Genomic DNA, 25,607 nt, shown 5'->3' with positions numbered 1-25,607 from the left:
ACTTGGGAGAGGACCATATAATGATGCTACAGACCAAGTTTGATGAAGATCCATCAAGCAGTTCATGAAAAGAAGTCATTTACAGGTATTTCTATTTTTAGCTCTAGGGGCCAGTGCCCCCATTTGAACAAACTTGATAAGAGTTTCATATAATGATGCTAAAGTTAGTTTTATGAAAATCAATCTAGCAGTTCATGTTAAGAAGCTGTTTAAAGGTATTTCTATTTTTAGCTCTAGCAGCCCCTTAAAGAGGTCAAGTGCCCCCATTTGAACAAATTTGGGAAAGGACTTCATAATGATGCTACAGACCAAGTTTGATGCAGATCCATCAAGCGTTTCATGAGAAGAAGTTGTTTAAATATTTTTCTGTTTTTAGCCCTAGCGGCCCCTAAAAGGAGACAAATGTCCCCATTTGAACAAACCTCAATAAAGGACCTCAACAGGATGCTACAGACCAAATTTGGTGTTATTCAGACCATTAGTTTCTGAGGAGAAGATGTTTAAGTAAAAATGTGGACGACGGACGATGGATGACGGACCCCTTACCATCCAACCCATTCTAATAGCTCACCCTTAATTCAGATGAGCTAAAAAAAACTTACTGACCTTTGACCTCCGACTGTAACCTTGACCTAAGAAATAGGAATAAGAGTGTTGCATAAGCCATTGTCTCATTATGAGGTACATTTGAGCAAATTTATATTAAAATCCCTTGCTGAATGACAGGGTCATTGACCATACAAGAAAGAAACCCTACTGACCTTTCACCTCCAAGTGTGGCTTTGATTTTTGGACTAGGGATCTGGGTGTTGGGCATCACATATCGTTTTTTTTTTTATAGAATACAATTAGAGTTATGGGGATTGAAACCACACATGTAGATGATGATTATAAAGAAATATTTTTAATTTCAAGTCATTATCTTTTAAAGTACCAAAGATATGTCTATAAACGAAGCTTTCGAAAAAAATTAACATGAAAATAATTCCAAGTATAACAACTTGGTGACCTTGACCTTGACTACAATAAGCCCAGCCCCTGCACACACTTTGTTTCTATGCTGGACAATGTTTATGTGAAGTTACAGTAAGATGTAAGCAATAGTAACAAAGATATGACAGTTGACAAAGGTTGTCAAAAAACTTTAACCTTAAAAATAACCCAAGTACAACACCTTGGTGACCTTGACCTTGGGTATAATGGGCCCAGCCCCTGCAAATATTTTGTTTGTATGCTGGACAATGTTTATGTAAACTCACAGTAAGATATAAGCAATAGCAACAAAGATATGACAGAAAAACAAAGGTTGCCGAAAAACTTTAACCTTAAAAATAACCTAAGTATAGCACCTTGGTGACCTTGACCTTGGGTATAATAGGCCCAGCCCCTGCATATACTTTGTTTGTATGCTGGACAATGTTTATGTGAACTTACAGTAAGATATAAGCAATAGCAACAAAGATACGACAGAAAAAGTTGACAAAGGTTGTCAAAAAACTTTAACCTTAAAAATAACCCAAGTACAATACCTTAGTGACCTTGACCTTGGGTATAATGGGCCCAGCCCCTGCAAATACTTTGTTTGTACACTGGACAATGTTTATGTGAAATCACAGTAAGATATAAGCAACAAAGATATGACAGAAAAACAAAGGTTGCCAAAAAAACTTTAACCATAAGTTTAACCCAAGTGTAATACCTTGGGTACCTTGACCTTGGGTATAATGGGCCCAGCCCCTGCAAATACTTTGTTTGTATGCTGGACAATGTTTATGTGAACTTACAGTAAGGTATAAGCAATAGTAACAAAGATATGACAGAAAAACAAAGGTTGTCCAAAATGCTGAACAATGTTAATGTGAAGTAACACGAAGAAACAAGTGAATGAAGTATTGCCATGCAATACAAAGTCCCCAACTGGAAGGCACCTAATTTTCTCTACTGCAGTATAACATAATGAACTGATATCTGTCAATAATGTATAAACAATATTGTACTATTTATACAATGTGTTATAACAAAACACTTGGATTAAAATTTGTATATATAAAAGCCTGTAGTTGTTTTCATATAGCATTTTTTTGGCCGATTATCAAAAAGGTAACATATAAGTTATTTATATTAAAGAAAAAAAAATTCTATATAAGTCCACACAAACCTCTTTACCAGGTAGATATAAGTCAAAATACACCTAAAAATTGGATGTAACATGCATGTTGTACAACAGAAAACTGGTCTCAATTTTTCCCTACGGCCTGTAATAAATAAGTTACAATATAAGCTATTTATAGTAAAAACAAAGGGACATAATTCTAAAAACAACGGTGCCTCATGGTGGTGAACATTTGTGCCAAGTTACATCAAAATCCCTCCGTGAATGAAGAAGAAATGCTCCGGACAGTCATTCTTGAATTTGGCATTTGGCCTCTAAGTATGACCTTGACCTTATACCTAGGGACCTGGTTCTTGCGCACAACAATCTGTCTCATGGTAGTGAACATTTATGCCAAGTTACATCAAAATCCCTCCATGCATGAAGAAGAAATGTTCCAGACAATCATTCTTGTATCTGACCTTTGGCCTCTATGTGTGACCTTGACCTTCGCCTAGGGACAAGGTTCTTGTGCATGACACTCCGTCTCATAGTGATGAACATTTGTGCCAAGTAATATTTAAATCCTGTTTTGCATGACAAAGTATACACCGGACAGGAAAAATGTCCTATTGACCTTTGATTTCCAAGTGTGACCTTGACCTTTAAACTTGGGTTCTGGGTGTTGGGTATGACACATTGTCTCATCATGGGGAACATTTATGCCAAGTAATATTAAAATCCCTTGATGGATGACAGAGTTCTGGACTGGAGAGGAAAAACACCCTATTTACCTTTGACCTCCTATTGTGACCTTGACCTTTGAGATAGTGGTCCGGGTTTTGCGCATGACACGTCCTATTATTATGGGGAACATTTGTGCCAAGTAATATTAAAATACCTTCATGGATGGTAGAGTTATGGACCGGACAGGAAAAAAGCCCTGTTGACCTTTGACCTCCAATTGTGACCTTGACCTTTAAGCCAGGGGTCCGGGACTTCCGCATGACACGTCGTCTCATCATGGGGAACGTTTGTGCCAAGTGATATTAAAATCCCTTTATGAATGACAGAGTTGTGGACTGGACACGAAACAGACCCTGTTCATGCGATGTTAATGTTTGATTGCCAAGTGTGACCTTGACTTTTGAGCTAGGGGTCTGAAAGTTGTGCATGACATATTATCTTATTATGAGGTACATTTGTGCCAAATAATATTAAAATCCCTTCATGGATGGCAGAGTTAAGGACCGGACAGGAAAAAAGCCATGTTGACCTTTGACTTCGAATTGTGACCTTGACCTTTAAGCTAGGGGTCCGGGTTTTGGGCATGACACATCGTCTCATCATGGGGAACATTTGTGCCAAGTAATATTAAGATCGCTTCATGGATGACAGAGTTATGGACAGGACACGAAATTGCAGATGGACGGATGGACGGAAAAGCACATTCCTATAGTCCCCGAAACTGGTTTTCAACCAGTAGGGGACTAATAAGCAATATTAACAAAGAAAAACAAAGGTTGCCAAAAAACTTTAACCAAGAAAGCTCACGCCGAACAAGTAGAATAGCACCCTTATTCTCTCAATAGTGGAGCTAAAAAGGGAATTCAAGGTTTACGGACAGACTGTCAGACACAAATCTTTAAAAGACAAATGACATAAAGAGAAAGAACAGAACTATAAATATAGGGTATGAATAATGGCTTGTTTGTAGGTGTATGGAGACCTTCAGCCACATGCTTATGTAGATCTAGCCTTAACTGTTCAGCGGAAAGTCTTATTTTCTTACCTGATATTTTGCAGTGGTTGACAAGTTATCAAAAAGTTATCAAGATGTCCCTAAACCTTCTTTTATTTGTTCCAATGTAGTTGATACTGAAACAGAAACATAAAATGTGATCTGTTTCTTAAATATTCAAGTGAATATTTCTGTGAAAAGAAACCCTGTAGTCTACCACAAGGGCAATTTAGTGTTCTTTTTTAATTGAGTTACCTCCCTTTAACTGTAATATTCCTATTTAAAAAAAGAATACTGCATGTAATCAGCTCTCCTACATAACTCAGTGCAGCTGGATTAGAAGAAAATGGTTCTAAATGCAAATGATCTGTTTACTTGTGAAATGTTTTCTATGCTTGTCATCCACTATGATTCTCTCATACACTGTGTTGAACAATCCAGACCTGCATTTATTCATGATCTGTACTGTTACTTCACAGATTTCACTATAAAAAGAAGAGGCATTTTAAAGAAAAATGTTGAGCAAATCCAGAGAAAATTCTATAGATGCACACACTATTTCAGTTGGATAGAATGCCAGACATTCCATTAGGGAAAAAGTATGTAATAAACATTATATCTGACATTATAAACATAAAATCAACAAATCTGGGGTTGTATAACAATGGTAAAATGCATCAGAGAATACAAAGGGATGTTGCATGTGGACAGAAGTCTGAAATGTAGGGTTTTCCGATTAAAGAACATATTTTCTAGTCAGTTGGGATCATAGTGTCCAGTCAATGTTTGTGAATAACAGAAGATTAAGGTTTCTTATTTTGCATGGGAAGGGGACAAAAGTTACCATCTGGAATGGAAGGAACAACTTACACTATAAAACAGAGTTCAGCTTAAGCTGGTACTAGAGCCACATCAAGGACAGTCATCTCAGGCAACTTTATCAGGTAAAACTAGAGAAATAGAAAAATACAAAAAAAATATATTTCTTTTTCTATCAAAGTGCTATTACGATTTTTTTTATTATTATTTGGACTAATGTTGTTGATACTGGAACAGAAATTTAAAAGTGTGATTTGTTTCTTAACATTCTGTAAAAAGCCCTAAAGTTTACCGGCATAAAAGCAGGTTCTTTTTTAAAACCGAGTTACCTCCCTTCATTTGTACTCTCTTTATTCTTCTTGCATGTATTCAGCTCTTCTACAACTGTGAAAGCAGCTGGATTAGAGGAAACTGGTTCTAAATAAAAATGACCTGTTTACTTGTAAAAATGTTTACTGCGCTTGCAATCCACTAGGTTTTAACCCGTATACCTTGTTGAACAATTTATCTTTACATTTCCAACCTTCATGGTTTGTACTCTTACTTCACAGATTTCACTACAAAAGAAGAGGTATTTTTTAAAACATGTTCAGCGAATCCATACAAGTTCTATAGATGCACATTTATAAATCTATTGCACAAAGTGGTGAAAATAATCTATTTCAGTTGCACAGATTGCCAGACATTTGATCAGAAAACAAGTTTGTAAAATACTGATGATATTAAAGCACTATGTCCTACATTATATACATAGAATTCAAAGGTACCATCAATAAATCTGGGGTTATACAACTATAGTAAAATGACTCAAAGGGCGGGCTTCAAACAAACTTTTCTGCATCAGAGAACACAAAGGGTTCTAGTATGTGGAAAGGAGTCTGAAAAGCAGCTAATGTAATATCAAGACAGGTTCCAACAGGGAAGTGTTCTTAGACTAATGCTGTTTGGTACAAGTTCTTTCCTGATAGATTTAAACCTCTTATAGTCAAATAGGCACAAAAATCAATGATGTACCCGAGATTATGGACATTGGCTTAAAGAACACATTTTTCTGGTCTGTTGGGATCATAGAGCCCATTTTAATGTTTGTGAATAACAGAAGGTAAGTTCTTATTTTACCTGGGACATGGGAATGGGGACATAAGTCCCAATCTAGAATGGAAGGAACAACTTACACTATAAAACAGAGTTCAGCTTAAGCTGGTACTAGAGCCACAACAAGAACAGCCATCACAGGCAACTTGATCAGGAGAAACTGAAACAACAGAAAAATACTTACATTTTATATTTCTTTTTCTATTCAAGTGCTATTATAAATATTTTTCATTATTTGTATTAATGTAGTTCTTATTGGAACAGAAACTTAAAAATGTGATTTGTTTCTTAAATGTGTAAGTGAACATTTCTTTAAAAACAATGTAGTTTACCACAATAAAATTAAGCAAGGGCAATTTGGTAGTCTTTTTTTTAATTGAGTTACCTCCCTTCAACTGTAATATTTTTATTTCTAAAGAACTTATTGCATGTATTCAGCCCTCCTACAGCTCTTAAGTGCAACTGGATTTGAGGCAACTGGTTCTAAATACAAATGATCTGTTTACTTGTGAAATGTTTTTTATGCTTGCCATCCATTGTTTCCCTCGAACACTGTGTTCAACAATTTAGACCTGCATCTCTTCATTTCTGAACTTCATGGTCTGCACTGATACTTCACAGTTTTCACTACAAAAAAAAGAAAAAAAAAAGAGATATTTTTTTCTAAAATGTTTAGCAAATCCATAGAAGATCTAAAGATGCACATTCAAAAAGTTACTGCACAAATTAGTGAAAATAATCTACCTCAGTTGGATAGACTACCAGACAGACTGATCAGAAACAAGTGTGCAAAAGACTGATGATACTATTAAAGCATTATGTCTGACATTATATATATATAGAATTCAAAGCCTGGTTTAATACATGTTACTATATATAGTAATAAAAATGAATGATTTTAGCAGGTTATTGCGTTCACGCACTGATTATCACTTATCGGCCTGGGCAAAAAACTCATAATCATAATCCGCCCGGTGAACATATGCGCGTGAAACCAATGGCTACATAAAATGTTATCATGGTCAGTGTGCTTTCAACATGGCAACCTAGCGGACGTTGGAGTCATTTACTGGATGTCATAATGGTCTGTCACTGGTCTACACGTTAAACTGTTTTTTATCGCAGAATTACAATGCTTGGTTTTTAGTAATAAAATAGGACATACACATACTTTACATTGGAGCTAGAATTCTGAGTTTCAACAGTGTTAGGGTATGTGGTGTAAAAAAGCATGATTTGCACCACACAATATCAAAATTCCGACAAAGTTCTAGGTTTCTTCTCAGTGAAAATGTTATGACTGCTTTTCATAAACACAGATCTACTGCTAAGAAAACTGCAGTTTTTTTCATGGAATGGCTCAAATTATACCTGTTTCTTGTATTCTCAGGGTTTTTCATATTCTCGTGTTTTTGCCTTAAAATTGTCAAATCATATAATGTTTGTTATCTTCTACACAGGTATGGTACAAAACAGACACACTGAAAATTTTTCTTGAGGTGTAAGCAAAATTGCTTTAAATTATTCACTATGCAATTGATTGTCATACATGTATTTCTTGATGCATTTAATACAGAATATATATTTTTATTACACCATGGTAATTTTGATGTTTAAATTCTACAAGTTGTTGGTGACGAAGAGACAAATCTAAATCCACGGGAATACAGGAAACTCTTTGTCCATTTCTGTGAGGGTAGAATCAAATACTATAACAAAATAATTCAATGGGATAATTTCTGTAACATGTAATGGCTCCGTCTGAAAGACAAGTAAATTTTCTACAAAATTACCCCCACATACTGTTTCTCAAATATTTAATCTGTTACTGGGAATAAAACAACCCCTTAAGCCCCTGAGAATATGAGAAAATAGCATGTGTTATTTCATATTTGTAGAATGGCAAACCATTTAATGAGTTTGGTAGGTACATAAATATGAATTTACTGCGCTCCTTACCATCAAGAAAGTCTGTAATTTGTCTAAATGTGCAAGAATAAGTTTAGTGCACTCACTTGCATTTTCCCCATATTGACACTATAATTCCTTCCAGGTACGACTAAACACAGATTTTGTGACAAAAGTACCCCCAAACTATTTATCCACTGAAAACTAGCTTCAGGACTCCACACAGGAGTTGTAATGCAACCAAACGTACCCAGTATGTATTAAAAACATTAATACACGGACTAAAGTCCTCGGGCCATTATTAATTTTCTCCGCCGATAACCACCTTCCGGCCCGGCTCTGTCGCGTATTAACCTCTAAATTATATAACAATGGTAAAATGACTCTAGTATTTTAATACTATAAGATCATTTAATTTCGTGGGCATGAAATTTCGTGGTTTTGGTCAAAACGGCAATTTTGTGGAGATATAAATTTGTGGATTTCAAGTTTTGAACATAATATGAATGGGAATTTTACTTGTTCGTTGGGATTAAATTTCGTTGATTGACTCAACAACAAAATCCAAGAAAATTAGTCCCCCACGAATATTAATGATTTCACAGTAGACTTTCTGCATCACAGAACACGAAGGGTTCTAGTATGTGGAAAGAAGTCTGAAAAACAGCTACATGTAATATCAAAAGTGTTCTTGGTCTAATGCTGTTTTGGAACATGTTCTTTCCTCATAGATTTAAACCCTTTATGGTGAAATATGTACATGTATCAATAATGTACCTGACATGATGAACTTTGGATTAAAGAACATATTTTTTAGCCAGTTGGGATCATACATATAGTGTCCAGTCAACGTTTGTGAATAAAAAAGGTAAAGGGTTTCTTATTTTGCATGAGAACTGAACAAAATTCCCAATCTGGAATGAAAGGAACAACTTACATTATAAAAGCTGGTACTAGAGCCACAACAAGAACAGTCATCACAGGCAACTTGATCATTGTAAAACTAGAACAATAGAAAAATACACAATTTTATATTTCTTTTTCTATTCAAGGTCTATTTTAAATATTTTCTATTATTTGTACTAATGTAGTTCATACTGGATCCGAAACTTAAATGTTTAAGTGAACATTTCTGTAACAAACAAACCCTGTAGTTTACCAAAATAAAATTAAGCAAGGGCAATTTAGTGTTCTTTTTTAAAAACTGGGTTACCTCCCTTCCACTTTTAAAACACTTATTGAAAGTATTCAGCTCTTCTACAATCTAAGTGCAGCTGGATTAGAGAAAACTGGTACTAAATACAAATGATCTTTTACTTGTGAAATGTTTTCTATCCTTGCCATCCACTCTGTTTCCCTCATACACTGTGTTGAACAATGTAGACCTGCATCTCTTCATATCTGAACACCATGGCCTGTACTGTTACTATAGTATGTGAACTTCACATTTGTCACTACAACAGAAGAGGCTTTTTTTTCAGAAGTGTTTAGCAAATCCATAGAAGTTCTATAGATGCACATTCATAAAGTTACTGCACATATAAGTAAAAATAATCTATTTCAGTTGGATAGACTGCCAGAGATTTGATTAGAGAACAAGTGTGAGCTATTCTGGTACTTGTTCTTTCCTTATAGGTTCAAATTTCTTATGGTTAAAAGGCACAAGTATCAACAGTGTTCGAAATTCACGGTAGTCCGACAGCCCGTGGCTACCAAATTTCAGCTCGGGCTACCGATTTTCCACAGGTACAAGCCCGACTGGGCTACCGAATTTTCCTCATTTGTTTAAAAAAAACATGCTAATTAATCGAGTACTGCATCGTGATTTTCCAGACTGAGAAACGCTTATGGAATTATTGGTTTTTGCACTCTTACATGTTGACAATCAAACACAGTGTCAAAGACGTAACCGCAGCTCTAATTGGCTGAACACAATCACCTCTAGCGTAACGGATAATTTGATTAGCTTTCACACTTCTCGCGAAAATCTCACAAGTACCTGCAGTAGGTGGAGCTTAAATTATGCTATCAGCGTGTGTGTAATGTGTATTCAGCACTCGGTATTACATCTTACAAATTGTCAACAGTCCGAGTTGCAGTAATTGGCGAGTGCGGATCCTAAAAAATCGGGCATAACAGTTTAGATTTCGTTTTGGCAAGGAGTGTCATGTCCGATGCTTTTGGATTCTGACGATGCTGATCTGGACTGGAGTATTTCGAGTTAAAATTTTTCAAAAACATGGCAAACATATACTGTATGTCTTTTTTATTACTTCAAACATGCATAGAGATGTCTGTAAAACAAAATGTTATATGGTGCAAAAATTATGTATTTTAAGGTGTTAAAGTTCGGGCTAGTGAAATTGGTGTTGGGCTTGGAAATTTTTTAATCTGGTAGCCCGAACGGGCTATTGGATTCAAATCTGAATTTCGTACACTGTATCAATGATGTCCAGTGCAGCATTCCATAGTTTCTGAAACTAAACCTTGGTACATGTGCTATAATTAGAAGTGTTTGTGTAACAGGCTGAAAATACTTCAAGCCTGACCGGAAATCGAACCCGGGACCTCTTACACCTAAGGTCAGACACTCTACCACATTGCTATAAAAGCTAGCTCAATAGCAAGGAAGTATATGTGCACCCTTAAGCTACTACATTTAGTCTTAACCCTTAGTGATTGTCTTCTGGTATTGAACTGGTGATATTAACTTGTCTATGCAAGATCCCTTAAGCAATAATTGAACTTTCTCTTCTGTCCAACTCTTGACGTAATTATCATTATTTCAGTATGATATTTTTATGTCCAACTCAACCTTGTCTAGAAACAGGCGTAATTATTAGTGACAAATATCCAAACATAAACTGTGAGCTCCAGAATATAAGAAATGGAAGAAATATTTTAAATTGCTGTATGTAATACATTTATCTCATGAACTGAACTACAGAAAAAGCAGCTATTAGATATATGCATGAACATACACAGGTTTTTTTTCCCTTCCAAAAAATATGGGCCCCTAACAGGCCCCTTCCTCTCAGAAAATCTCTTTTAAATCATGCAGTTTTCCCGAAAAATTGATTTTATATCAGGATTTTTATTCCCCTTTGCCCAAATACTGAGCTATTTTTTTCCCCAAATCACAGACCTGGGCCGGGCCCCTTCCCCTCTTGGTTAAAAAAACCCCGATACCGCATTTAGCACTCTGTAAATATTATATTTTGGCGGGAAAACAATACACGTGCGTTTCATGTCGTAAGTTTTCTGTTAATTAAATGTGTGCATATTTTCCTCTAACATTGTTGTTTATGCACATAGATTTCAACATTTAAAGGCTTATATAAATTACTTTAAGTAAAGTTTCAGAAATGTAGATTGTCTTAGCACACAGTATTTACGGATGGAAATTTTTTAGATCGACGTCCGGAGATTGGGAGTGTGACTTTTAAACTACATTACCATGGATCCATAGCCTCATCAGATATCACTCTCTCTCTCTCCCCATACCTTAAGTTCGTCTGTTAAATCAAACATGAGCAATATTAAATTATCAAAAAAAGCTCAACCCTACAAAATGAAATATGTTTTACACCACCACACATCCTACCCAGACTCTCCAACATAAATGATTACAACAATTTAGAATTTTAGTCATTATTGTAGAAGAGCAGAAAGAAGTTTAATTGTATCATTTAAAATTTAGATTTTTTTTTCAAATATTCGCAAAAGTATCATGTTACAATCAGATATAAAATGACATAAGATATCTTTTCATATTTTATTCATTTATCTTCATGAGAAATATAAACAATTAGTTATAAGTAGCACTGGAATAAAAAACAAGAGCTGTCCGTAAGACAGCCTAGCTCGACGATTTAAAATATTGTCCAGAAGCAGGAAAATATTACCCAAAAAGGTTAAATATCAAAAGAGTTTTAAGTTCAAAAGGGGACATAATTTGACCAAAATGAAGGTCAGAGTTATGGGACTTGCTGTTATCAACTAGTTTTATAACCCCGAAGGCACATGTGAAGTTTCAATTCAATATCTGCATTAGTTTTGGAGATAGTAACTTGCATATAAAACTTTAACCAGAATTTTCTAAGTCCAAAAGGGGGAATAATTTGCCCAAAATATATGTCAGAGTTATGGGACTTGACACAGTGAGGTTGGTAATTGATCTAGAAAAAGAAAAAATAAGTTTCAAATCTATATGCCTTTTAGTAATAGCTGTATGTACTTGCACGCAAAACTTTAACCAGGATTTTCTAAGTCCAAAAGGGGGCATAATTTGGCCAAAATGAAGGTCAGAGTTATGGGACTTGCTGCTATCAACTAGTTTTATAACCCCAAAGACACATGTGAAGTTTCAATTCAATATCTGCATTAGATTAGGAGATAGTTACAACTGGCATGTAAAACTTTATCCAGAATTTTCTAAGTCCAAAAGGGGGCATAATTTGCTCAAAATACATATCAGAGTTATGGGACTTGACCCAGTGAGGTTGGTAATTGACCTAGAAAAAGAAAAAATAAGTTTCAAAGCTAAATGACTTTAAATGATAGCTGTATGTACTTGCATGCAAAAACTTAACCAAGGTGTGAACGCCGACGCTAACGCCAGGGTGAGTAGAATAGCTAGACTAATAGTCGAGCTAAAAGTAATTTGCCTACCTACCTACCCAACTTCACAGAGTAGGCTCAGGAGACAGCAAACAAAGACTTTTTTAAATGCGGCCTTACTGGTACTGTCTTATGACCCGGACAGATGATAAAGTCGACCACCTTGGAATTATTTGATTGCAATCGGTTATTTATATAATTGAACACACCATCTAATAGCAACCACTTATAACACCAACTGGTGTAAACAAAAACAAAATTGGTAAATATTCTGTAAAATAAAAGACTTACAATTATCTGTATAACAAAATATTTATCTAAAATTTCTGGGGAAGAGGATGTTTTTTTAAGCATGCTCACTGTCAACACATAAAGGCCTGACATTGGGTCACTTTTCATTATTTGATCCGGAATGATTGTTCCAGCATTTTTGGGAAAGTTTCAATATAATACTATGAGGAAAATTTGTAAATGACAAAGTGGTCGAATTTATCATCAGTCAACGTTCGTACAGTCCCCATTTTACATACCCCTTTCAGGCCCTCACTTCATGTGAGTTTGCTTGCTAAATATAAATTTGAATGAGGGACAAGCATCGAAAGAGAGGGACAACTTAGGACTTGCATCGAAGGAGAGTCACCACTTAGGACTTGCATCGAAGGAGAGGAACAACTTAGGACTTGCATCGAAGGAGTGTGGCAACTTAGGACTTGCATCGAAGGAGTGTGGCAACTTAGGACTTGCATCGAAGGAGAGGGACAACTTAGGACTTGCATCGAGGACTTGCATCGAAGGAGAGGGACAACTTAGGACTTGCATCGAAGGAGAGGGACAACTTAGGACTTGCATCGAAGGAGAGGGACAACTTTAAGGACTTGCATCAAAGGAGAGGGACAACTTAGGACTAGCATCGAAGGAGAGGGACAAGCATCGAAGGAGAGGGACAAGCATCGAAGGAGAGGGACAACTTAGGACTTGCATCGAAGGAGAGGGACAACATAGGACTTGCATCGACGGAGAGGGACAACTTAGGACTTGCATCGAAGGAGAGGGACAACTTAGAACTTGCATCGAAGGAGAGGGACAACTTAGGACTTGCATCGAAGGAGAGGGACAACTTAGGACTTGCATCGAAGGACAGGGACAACTTAGGACTTGCATCAAAGGAGAGGGACAACTTAGGACTTGCATCGAAGGAGAGGGACAACTTAGGACTTGCATCGAAGGAGAGGGACAAGCATCGAAGGAGAGGGACAACTTAGGACTTGCATCGAAGGACAGGGACAACTTAGGACTTGCATCGAAGGAGAGGGACAACTTAGGACTTGCATCGATGGAGAAGGACAACATAGGACTTGCATCGAATGAGAGGGACAACTTAGGACTTGCATCGAAGGAGAGGGACAAGCATCGAAGGAGAGGATAACTTAGGACTTGCATCGAAGGAGAGGGACAACTACGGCCTTGATTCGAAGGAGAGGGACAAGCATCGAAGGAGAGGGACAACTTAGGACTTGCATCGAAGAAGGGGACAAGCATCGAAGGAGAGGGACAACTTAGGACTTGCATCGAAGGAGAGGGACAAGCATCGTGGGAGAGGGACAACTTAGGACTTGCATCGAAGGAGAGGGACAACTTAGGACTTGCATCGAAGGAGAGGGACAACTTAGGACTTGCATCGAAGGAGAGGGACAACTTAGGACTTGCATCGAAGGAGAGGGACAACTTAGGACTTGCATCGAAGGAGAGGGACAAGCATCGAAGGAAAGGGACAACTTAGGACTTGCAGATGACATGGAGGTCAAAATGAAGCTGACAGATGAAAAGCATAATCAAGAACAATGTGATGGTGAGTGTGTAATATTGCTAATTAAGGATGTATTTTCTAACTTTTAGATATTTCAGGGAAATGTGGATGAGGGTGATTAAGGATGCAGGAGAGAAAGGAATGGACAAATAGATGACATGGAGGTCAGAATGAAGCTGACAGATGAAAAGCATAAACAAGAACAATGAGATGGTGAGTATGTAATATTGCTAATTAAGGATGTATTTTCTAACTTTTAGATATTTCAGGGAAATGTGGATGAGGGTGATTAAAGATGCAGGAGAGAAAGGAATGGACAAACAGATGACATGGAGGTCAGAATGAAGCTGACAGATGAAAAGCATAAACAAGAACAATGAGATGGTGAGTATGTAATATTGCTAATTAAGGATGTATTTTCTATCTTTTAGATATTTCAGGGAAATGTGGATGAGGGTGATTAAAGATGCAGGAGAGAAAGGAATGGACAAACAGATGACATGGAGGTCAGAATGAAGCTGACAGATGAAAAGCATAAACAAGAACAATGAGATGGTGAGTATGTTATATTGCTAATTAAGGATGTATTTTCTATCTTTTAGATATTTCAGGGAAATGTGAATGAGGGCGATTAAAGATGCAGGAGAGAATGGAATGGACAAACAGATGACATGGAGGTCAGAATGAAGCTGACAGATGAAAAGGATAAACAAGAACAATGAGATGGTGAGTATGTAATATTGCTAATTAAGGATGTATTTTCTAACTTTTAGATATTTCAAGGAAATGTGGATGAGGGCGATTAAAGATGCAGGAGAGAAAGGAATGGACAAACAGATGACATGGAGATCAGAATGAAGCGGACAGATGAAAAGCATAAACAAAAACAATGAGATGATGAGTATGTAATATTGCTAATTAAGGATGTATTTTCTAACTTTTAGATATTTCAGGGAAATGTGGATGAGGGCGATTAAAGATGCAGGAGAGAATGGAATGGACAAACATGACATGGAGGTCAGAATGAAGCTGACAGATGAAAAGCATAAACAAGAACAATGAGATGGTGAGTCATAATGTAATATTGCTAATTAAGGATGTATTTTCTATCTTTTAGATATTTCAGGGAAATGTGGATGAGGGCGATTAAAGATGCAGGGGAGAAAGGAATGGACAAACAGATGACATGGAGGTCAGAATGAAGCTGACATGAAAACCATAAACAAGAACAATGAGATGGTGAGTATGTAATATTGCTAATTAAGGATGTATTTTCTATCTTTTAGATATTTCAGGGAAATGTGAATGAGGGCGATTAAAGATGCAGGGGAGAAAGGAATGGACAAACAGATGACATGGAGGTCAGAATGGAGCTGACAGATGAAAAGTATAAACAAGAACAATGAGATGGTGAGTATGATGTAATATTGCTAATTAAGGATGTATTTTCTAACTTTTAGATATTTCAGGGAAATGTGGATGAGGGTGATTAAAGATGTAGGAGAGAATGGAATGGACAAACAGATGACATGGAGGTCAGAATGAGACTGACAGATGAAAAGTATAAACAAGAACAATGAGATGCTGAGTATGTAATATTGCTAATTAAGGATGTATTTTCTAACTTTTAGCTATTTCAGGGAAATGTGGATGAGGGTGATTAAAGATGCAGGAGAGAAAGGAATGGACAAACAGATGACATGGAGGTCAGAATGAAGCTGACAGATGAAAAGTATAAACAAGAACAATGAGATGGTGAGTCATAATGTAATATTGCTAATTAAGGATGTATTTTCTAACTTTTAGATATTTCAGGGAAATGTGGATGAGGGTGATTAAAGATGCAGGAGAGAAAGGAATGGACAAGCAGATGACATGTTTTGATAGAATTTTATTCAAAATTCTGCAATTTTTGTAGATAACAATTGGAACATGCATAACTTACGTAGTATTATAACTAAGTATCATTTGTACCAAAAATTTATATCTTAAAGTACCGTTGGGCTACAGACTTACCATGATATTTGGTTGTTTGTAAGAACTGTTCCCATCAAGTTTGACTTGAATACAGCAAAATAGTGCTGAATTATTAACTGGTCAGTAGGTCAAACTATGGACTGGTCAATAAGTTAAATTATGGACTGGTCAGTAGGTCTAACTATGTACTGGACAATAGGTCATTCAAACTATGGACTGGTACTTTAAGGATTCATGTAAAAAAGCGTCTTGTAAATGGCAGATATTGTTTATGTTATGAGATGCTTTATTTCTTTCAGGTGTGTTGAGGTGAAACCTGATAATTCCTAGGAAGACTGTCTTCGGCTGATGTACAAAAAGCCTGACAACAGCTTCAAGCCTGGCAATAGCTTCTGAAAGTGGGGACACATATATCAGTAAGTTAACATTTTTCATTTAGTTATTGTCCATGTGCAGTCACATGGAGGAACGATTCACAAGGGCAAAAATTAATCTAAAAAAATCGCATTTAATTTGGATTTCAAAAAGTCAAGTGAGTGAATTATCTCATCAGTTCTTCACAATAAATAAAATACTGTGAAATCTTTAATATTCGTGGGGGACTAATTTTCGTGGTTGAGTCAGTCCACGAAATTTAAGCCCAACAAACAAGTACAATTCCCATGCATTTTATATTCAAAAGTTGAAATCCACGAATTCATATCCCCACGAAAATACCGTTTTGACCAAAACTACGAAATTTCATGCCCACGAAATTAAATGATTTTACAGTAATGTAAAATAACAAAATAAATAAAAACATTTTTTTGGGGAAAAAATGACTCTTTTCTAATGCTACCCGATTTTAAGTTTGTCTAAAATTGCTTGATTGAGACTGTTTATATTTGGCTGTTAATGGGAAGTTGATAGCAATAGAAAAAAATCTCTATGTAAAAATGTTAATCAGAGCAATGACAAACTTAAAATCTGGAGGTCCCAAGTCCTTGGAAAAGCAGAGGGAAAAGGAGCTGCTGCCTTGGTTGTCTTAAAACTATATTGTTTTAAATAAAACAGAAATAACTTTGTTGTTTTTAACTCAAATATTTGACATTATAAAAAACAAGAGATCACAGAGTGTCATTTTTGAGTGTTCCAAATTTCAAGACTTATTGACTAGCTCAAAGTCAAATTTCATTTCCGTACACAACACATGTGGTCCAAATTCAAAAACTGTAGTTTGAGAAATGTGAAAGTAGGTCACTAGATCAATTTCAAGGACAAAGGTCTTTGTACACAAAACTATGCATATGCATCAAGTTTGAAGGCTGTAGTTTGAGAAATTTAAAAGTAGGTCACTAGGTCAATCTTAAAGTCAAAGTTTATTTCGGTACTCAAAACTATGCAAGTAGTCCAAATTTGAATGCTGCAGCTTGAGAAATGTGAAAGTAGGTCAATAGGTCAAAATCAAGGTTAAATTACACTTCAAAACACAAATCTATGCATGTGGTCAAAATTTAAAGCCTGTACCTTCAAAAATGTGAAAGTAGGTCACTAGGTCAATGTCAAGGTCAAAGTTTGTTTCAGTGCACAATCCTATGCATGTGGTCTAAATTTGAAGCCTGTAGCAACAGAAATGTGAAAGTAGGTCACTAGGTCAATCTTAAGGTCAAAGTTCATTTCGGTACACAAAACTATGCAAGTGGTCCAAATTTGAAGGCTGTAGTTTGAGAAATGTGAAAGTAGGTTGCTAGGTCAAAATCAAGGTCAAAGTTTGTTTCGGAACACAGAAATATGCATGTGGTCCAAAGTTGAAGCCTGTACCTTCAAAAATGTGAAAGTAGGTCACTAGGTCAAAATCAAGGTCATCTCATGTCAAGGTTCATCTTGCCACTCAAAACCATACATGTGGTCCAAATTTGAATGTTGTAGGTTATTGACAAGAAGATTTTAAGGTATTGGACCCGTAATAGAGTACCTCCTTTTTGAAGAGTATTCAGTTCCTAATATAAACCTACTTTGACTGCTATTTTCAGGGGGGGGGGGGCGGTTGTAGGTTCAAGCCCCACTGGGAACAATTTTTTTCTCCCATATTTTCCTTTTTTCTGGTAAGTTTTTACTTCTTTCAAGACTTATTATGGATGTTTTGTATAAAAGTGTAAAATTTTCATTTTATAACCAATTTCTTGCTGTTCAAAGTGAATTTACTTCTGAATCAGGAGGGGTAGAGTTAGACATCTTTCAGAATCCTGAGTTACGTGCGGTAAAAGTTCTCTATTTTGCCTTCATTCTTTAGATTACATATTGCGAAAGAAATGCAGGTAGTTTTTACCTCTGCCCCAAGGTTATTTTTAAATGAAGTGAGCAAAATTTAAAACAGACCCACAGGATTCGACCTTAATTTTTCAATGTTGGAGTTAGAATGCTGTCTCATTAAATCTGTTTACTTGAGGCACCCTAGAAAAAATGATGTTTACATTAGTATTTTGTGTTTTATAATTGTTTAACAATAGTCCGTTGTTTCTTTTATAAACAAAATTAATGCTGTAATGAATTTTTGCAAACGTTTTAATAGTAACCATCACACTGAAATTTGCCTCTACTTGAGCTTGAGGAAATACCATACATCATACAAAATTTACAAAAAAAACGACACGGTAAAAGTTGTTTAAAATCTGCAACACAGTGCGAAACGTGGTCAACTTTAAGAATATATCAAGCAAATGCAAGTTTTTAAACATTACTATTAGGGGTCCAATACCTTAAAAGCTTCCATATGAACCATGTGACCCCCAGGGCGGGGCCATATTTGACTCTAGGGAGATAATTTAAACAAACTTGGTAGAGAACCACTAGATGATGCTACATTACAAATACCAAAGCCCTAGGCTTTGTGGTTTGGACAAGAAGATTTAAAAAGTTTTTCCCTATATAAGTCTATGTAAACCATGTGACCCCCGGGGCAGGGCCATATTTGACCCTAGGGGGATAATTTGAACAATCTTAGTAGAAAACCACTAGATGATGTCACAAACAAAATATCAAAGCCCTAGGCCCTGTGGTTTTGAATAAGAGGTTTTTCAAAGTTTTTCCCTATATAAGTCTATATAAACCATGTGACCCCCGGGGCGGGGCCATATTAGACCCCAGGGAAAGAATTTGAATCATCTTGGTAGAGGACCACTAGATGATGCTTCATACCAAATATCAAAGCCCTAGGCTCTGTGGTTGTGGACAAGAAGATTTTCAAAGTTTTTCCCTATATAAATCTATGTAAATTATAGAAATAAACAAAGGGCCATAACTCACTAAACAATTGTTGAACTAGTCTGATTTTTAGTACTGAACAGATTTGGTTCAAACTTAACATATTTGTTTGATGTCACCTACATCATATGACACTAGCGCCAGGATAGCATGAGCTATTACATGCTTTTTTTAGTTCAACTTTTCGAAGAAAAAGTAGAGCTATTGCACTCGCCCCGGTTACAGTCTGCGTCGGCATTGGTGGTAAAGTTTTTGATAAAGTCAAATATCTCTGTTACTTTCAAAGCTATTGACTTGAAACTTTATATACTTATTTACCATCAAAGTCTACACCACGAGAAACAATCCCCATCACTCTGTTTGAATTTTGACAGAATTATGCCCCTTTTTAACTTAAATTTTTTTGTTAAAATTTTTGATAAAGTCTAATATCTCTGTTACCATTAAAGCTTTTGACTTGAAACTTAATCCCCATTACTCTGGTTTGAATTTTGACAGAGTTGTGTCCCTTTATAACTAGGAATTTTCTTTTTAATTGCCAGTAAAATTTATTTATTTATTTATTTGGGTTTTACGGCGCACCAACATATAACCTATACTGTGTTGGTGCGCCGTAAAACCCAAATAAATAAATTTTACTGGCAATGCTCAAATTCAGAGTCCAGCACTGAGAAAAGTCGAGCGCGCTGTCTTACTGTCAGACAGCTCTTATTTTTATCCTCCATTAAGTTGAAGTGGAACTGATAATGTGGACTTTTTTTTGTACTGACATCTGTATTTCATTGTTTGCACATGATTTCATTTTAATGTGTGTCTTTGCGATAAACTATTTATTAACATCAGTATTGTCAATTTGTTTTCAAGGGTGGACGATCACATCTGAGCAACATTTTATATTTTTCAGTTTTCATGTATTATGTTAAAGATTTATTTTAAGAAACAAAAAGACCAACTACATATAGTTAGATTCCTACTCAAAATTTATTTTTTATTACTTTTCAGGAAATTTTGTAATTGCCTCCCTTTAATGTAAAAGTATTTATATAAAGTATAGATAAAGGGAGGTAATAACTATATAAACTTTCTAATTTCTAATGAGTTTTGGTAAAATATATACTGTTCAATGCACATCTTTGACAAATTTGTTACAGTAGTGATTATATTCATATTAGTTCTCAGGCAAAATATGTTTATTAAATAAAATAATGCCATCTTGGTAGGAAATTTTTTCAAAAATAATTTCGGTGAAAATCTAACAGGCAAAATATGTTTATTAAATAAAATAATGCCATCTTGGTAGGAAAATTTTTCAAAAATAATTTCAGTGAAAATCTAGATCTAACATGTATTAAGAACACTATGAACACAGATAAGTAAATGATGCCTCGATAGCCTATAGTGGTAGAGCGTCCGCTTCGAGTGCGGGAGGTCGTGGGTTTGATCCAAGGCCGCGTCATACCAAAGACGTAAAAAAAAATGGTACCAGTACCTACATTGCTTGGCGCTCAGCATTTAAAGGGAAACTGACTTCTTCTCTCATACCCTCGTGGCGATGGATTCCATCAGGAGTGAGGTGTCGAGAGTGATTAATATAAGTTGTAGAACTTCCTTCACAATCGACCTAAAATAAATTCTGTATAAACTAAATGCTTAGTTGTTACGTTTGAACTAATCCATTCATTGACCAAGTTTTAGTTGACCAAAATCTGATTAACCGCTTTAAGCTCTTGAACAAAGTTTTTACATTTTTTCGGCGACGCCGTCTAAATTCGTTTTCGTTATCTATGCCACGTGACTTCAGTTTGCAAATCAAACTACTTGATAACGCTTTATAGATAATTTATCAAAATGGAAGATTTATGCAACACTCTGCCTGATTGGACGAGAGTGTCAATTTCTTTCACTCTGTTGATTGTGCTACGCTGAGTGAAATGTAGACAAAGCGTTTATCCTAAGCGACGCTGTTCACAGTTTTAAAGCTAACTTTGGCTCAGTATATTTAGCAAGAATATTGATATATCTCAAAATGATAAGTAAGTTTAATAAATATGATAAAAACCTGTTCAAATACCAACATATATCAAATTGAAGAAAGAGCTGAATACGGTCTGCGTATCACATGAATAAGGGTGTGATAAGAGTCTTTTATGTAGAGAAGTGCTTTTTAAAAGATTTTCCTTGTTACAATTGTCTGTATATGAAAAGATTTCTTGCTTTTGTGACTTATTCAGATTGCATATTAAAATGAGTACTTGTTTGCTTTGATATATTTGTTATAAATTATTTAACTGATTTATTATGAATATTTTTCTTTAGTATGGTATGCAAATATTGAACTCAGTTGAAATCTGTTTCATTATATATATGCTATATAATGACTGAATCTCATTACACTGAAATGAAGGTACGCTGCATACAGTTTATCTATGTGATATGACTACGGTCAAATTTTGCTTATGAAACAGAAATATTGAAATAATTACAATTGTATGTTTTGCTTGACCTTCACTTTTTTATATGTGTGACGTCATTGTCCAAAGATTCATGAATAGCGAATATGCATTTGTTAAAGCGGGATCAGTTGGCCTATTTTAGAAATAAATAAAAATAATAAATAAAAAAATCCTTTAATTGATTTTTTCTCATGTATTCTAATCAAACTTGATTTGTAGCATCTTTATTAGGCCCGCAGCCAACTTTGTTCAGCTGGGACATTTGACCCCTTTTAGGGGCTGCTAGAGCTAAAACTAGAAATGCCTTTATACAGGGTCTCATGAACAGCTTGGTAGATCTTTGTCATACTTGGTCTGGAGCATCATTATAAGGTCCTCTTCCAAATTTATTTATATAGGAACTTGGGCCCTATTAGGGACCACTATAGCTAAAAGTAGATATGCCTTTCTTCGCATTAACCACTAAAATGTAATGGATGTGTAACAATATCGTAAGGTCTCCTGCTATTTTGTTACAAATGGGGATAGGGACTATAATATAAACACGTTTAATGACCTCTTCTCATTAACCGCTTCATGAATCTTCATCAAACTACTGCTGTAATTATTCGTCTAAGGATAAACGAAACAAAATTGCAACCCTACGAAACCTTTGCGAAAAAATAAAAGAGAACCATTTAAATTGTTAAAGTGCGGTGTTTAGTTTTGCAATTTGAAAAATGTTAGATGAAAGATGAATGTTAGATGAAAAATTCATAAACTTATTTCCTTATTACAATTCGCCGACCATCATTTTTAAAGATATTTCTTGTTAAATATCAGTTTTGGTAAATATATGTGAAATAAAAAGATTATTAGGTTTGCGTCGAAAAAAAACAGCAGCTGTTCCTTAAGAGAAATATATTGTGATCCTGGAGTTGCACAATATTTCCGCCGCAAAACGTGCATACATTGTATTTCTAGATAAAAAGCTTAAAGCCAGTAATTATGCCCTTTTATTGTTAAAATATGTGACACATAAAAAATTCAAAATAATGGCTTAATATGAATATTTAAAACTTGAGAAGTTTCATTAAAATCTACATTATAGAAAAAATGTCCATTGGTGAAAAGGTTACGAAAATTGTGATTTCCCCATAGAGTTTCATAATGAAAATTTGTGTGAGGTTCTAATTTTTAAGATCAGTCTAGCAAAAAGTTCTGAAAAGTCAGGGTTTATTCAGATTCTACATTGTAGAAAAAAAATGATGGGAACGTGCAGAACTACCTGAAGAAAAATGTGGAAATTCATACGAAGTATATACCTAAAGATGACTTGTTAATAATAAATATTGAAACTTTTTGCCCAAAAGACTCAGATAATATTTAGTATAAATATTTCTTTTGGGCGTTTTCAGTTCCTAAATCCAAGCATTAACACTCCAGCCATTGGGCTTATGAAGGGAATCACCTATAGATGAAGAATTAAAAAACAGAAAGACCCTGTTTTAAATAAACACAAATTAAGACAGACACCATCACACAAAACAACCTAGGATTTGTGATGTTTATTTTAAATTAAGGGACAACTGCCAATAATTCAATATTTGTTAGAAAGTGTTTGTGGTGCTTATTTCAATTAATACATGTATCCTCATAATTATTGTGTTTTTTTTTGTAATGGTACTTATTATAATCTTTATTTTATATGTATGCTTTGCGGAAATGAGTTCATTTAGAAGAATGGAATAATTTTAATATCTAGGGGCATTTGTCATGGCCACACCTTTTAACCCTGAATGGTTATCAATTAATTATGCCCCCCTTCAAAATGGATGGACTCACTGTCTGTCTGGCTGTGCATTAGTAGGTCTATTGGTATACTGTTTGGTTTCTGGTCAACAACTGGAGCATGTTTGGTCTCACTATGATTTAACTTAACAGGATGACGGCCTGTAGACAGTGTATGATTTTTTTTATTTGGGTTTTACAAAGCACCAACACAGTATAGGTTATATGGTGCCAAACAAAACTACAAATTTTGGTTTCACATCTCATTTACATTGAAATAAAAAAGTATACGACTCATATGGTTTTGGGGTTCAGTAGGAGAAAGTGATCTAGAGACAGTAAACAGTTTCTGCTCTATAATGAAAAAATACTTTGGCTGTCAGTCTTTGTAGGAGATCATATTTTTGAGGTCATTTGGTTAAAGGTCAAGGTCGTAGCTACCTACTCGACTCCCAACAGGTCACCATTGGGGATGGGGCATATGTGTTTAAAAATAAAAAAGGCTCTTGTTTGACTTGCAGACTGTTGGAACATACTATATATTATATTCTAATGTTATTAAATGAAATATAAATATATTGTACACGTTTGATATATCATATATTGTGACCATTCCATTAGGAGTTATGAATCAATCTTGTTTCCAATATGAGTCTGTGTATGTTTGTTTTTTTCCCATAGGGCCATGTTAAAGATGCTGTGTGAGAGATGGGGCAAATATTCCCCATCAGTTGTATATGAACATGTTAGAAACTAAAAAATGCAATTTTTGAAAAGAAATCACGGGTTACTGTGCTTGTTCAGAGTTAGCTGCCCTTAAAACTGGATTTTTCTTAAAATCTGCATATTCACAGGCAGGTAATTCCTGAACAAGCATTTTTTTTATTATTCTGTTTCTAACATGAAACTTTGTTCATATACAAACTATACAAAGATCAAACAAATTCTATTACTGGATTTTATTTTTTACAAAACTGCCGCAACCGTCCTTAAGATGGCTTATCTTATCACTGGCACCAGACCAGAAAGAAAATGCCTCTGTACATATTATACCCTACCCCTGGGTATCGTTAAGAACCATGGTCATGAATGGGAAAATACACTAACCCATTTCAATCGCGCATTTCTCAATTAAAATGTGCAGTGCAATAAATGTATACTATGGATATTGAACAAGTGATAATTTATCTTCCATTGTGTACCAGTCACAATTCCTCAGTATTTTTTATCTTTGAGAAACAATGCATAATAGTTTAAGTTTTATCAACATTTCAGAAAAAACTTTGATGAACCTCCCTGTTGCAGTTCCGGTCTAGATTTCAAAACGCTTCTGATTGATTGATGTGAAATAGTAGATCAGTCGTCATGCATTTAACTACACGTGTGTGTGTGTGTTTGAGTTTGGGTTTAACGTCCCTTACAGAAGAAAAAGGCCTGCTGCGTACTCTTGCTGTGTACATACAGCGTATATGATGCGTACATGATGTGTACTGAAATCAAGGGCTTTAAATAGTACGCAGGATATACACCGCACATACACCGATAGTACGTTTGTAGTACACTTTTGACATGCAAATGAGCTCTGCCGCGTACTACTTGCTGCGTACATGCTGTGGACTACATAGTACACAGGATGTACGCTGGAGGAATTTAGTATGCGGGAAATAGTACGCAGCATGTACGCGGCACATACACTTTTCACATGCAAATGAGCCTGCGGTGTACTACCCCTGCGGCGTACATGCTGTGTACTCCTGTGGCGTACATGCTGTGTACTCCTGGCCCGAGTCCTGCGGCGTACATGCTGTGTACTCCTGCTGCATACATGCTGTGTACTCTTGTGGCGAAACTGCTGTGATAATGTAAATTCCTTACCCCACCAACTTTTGTATGCAAATGCTGATCATTTGGACAGAAAAAAAAACAGAAAAAAGATAAGTGACATGCATCAATAAGTATTTACCCTTACCAAAATAATGTAGATTGATGTTATCAAATAAATTAGTATGCTTTTCTTCATCCACTTTTCAATGAAATAAATCAATTTTTGTAGCATGTAATTTGGTAAACATTTGAAGAAAA

General features: G+C 35.5%; 1 long non-coding RNA gene across 2 annotated transcripts; it reads right to left on the bottom strand.

The window, feature by feature from the left end:
• Window position 1: 1 nt before the first annotated feature.
• LOC128548957 (uncharacterized) lies at window positions 2–25,607 on the bottom strand. 2 transcript variants are annotated; one of them, XR_008367384.1, is made up of 10 exons: window positions 25,495–25,607; window positions 8,973–9,109; window positions 8,593–8,658; window positions 6,254–6,374; window positions 5,828–5,907; window positions 5,144–5,209; window positions 4,704–4,783; window positions 4,209–4,318; window positions 3,885–3,970; window positions 2–632 (listed from the first exon to the last, which is right to left on the bottom strand). It is a non-coding gene; the product is annotated as an uncharacterized LOC128548957 (long non-coding RNA). The 2 variants fall into 2 exon arrangements; XR_008367383.1 differs by having other exon boundaries at window positions 2–3,970.

The sequence above is a fragment of the Mercenaria mercenaria genome, chromosome 15 (assembly GCF_021730395.1).
Source record: "Mercenaria mercenaria strain notata chromosome 15, MADL_Memer_1, whole genome shotgun sequence".
Taxonomy (NCBI): Eukaryota; Metazoa; Mollusca; class Bivalvia; order Venerida; family Veneridae; genus Mercenaria; species Mercenaria mercenaria.
Note: the sequence above shows the minus strand (reverse complement) of the source record. Positions and strands in the feature narration are given on the sequence as shown.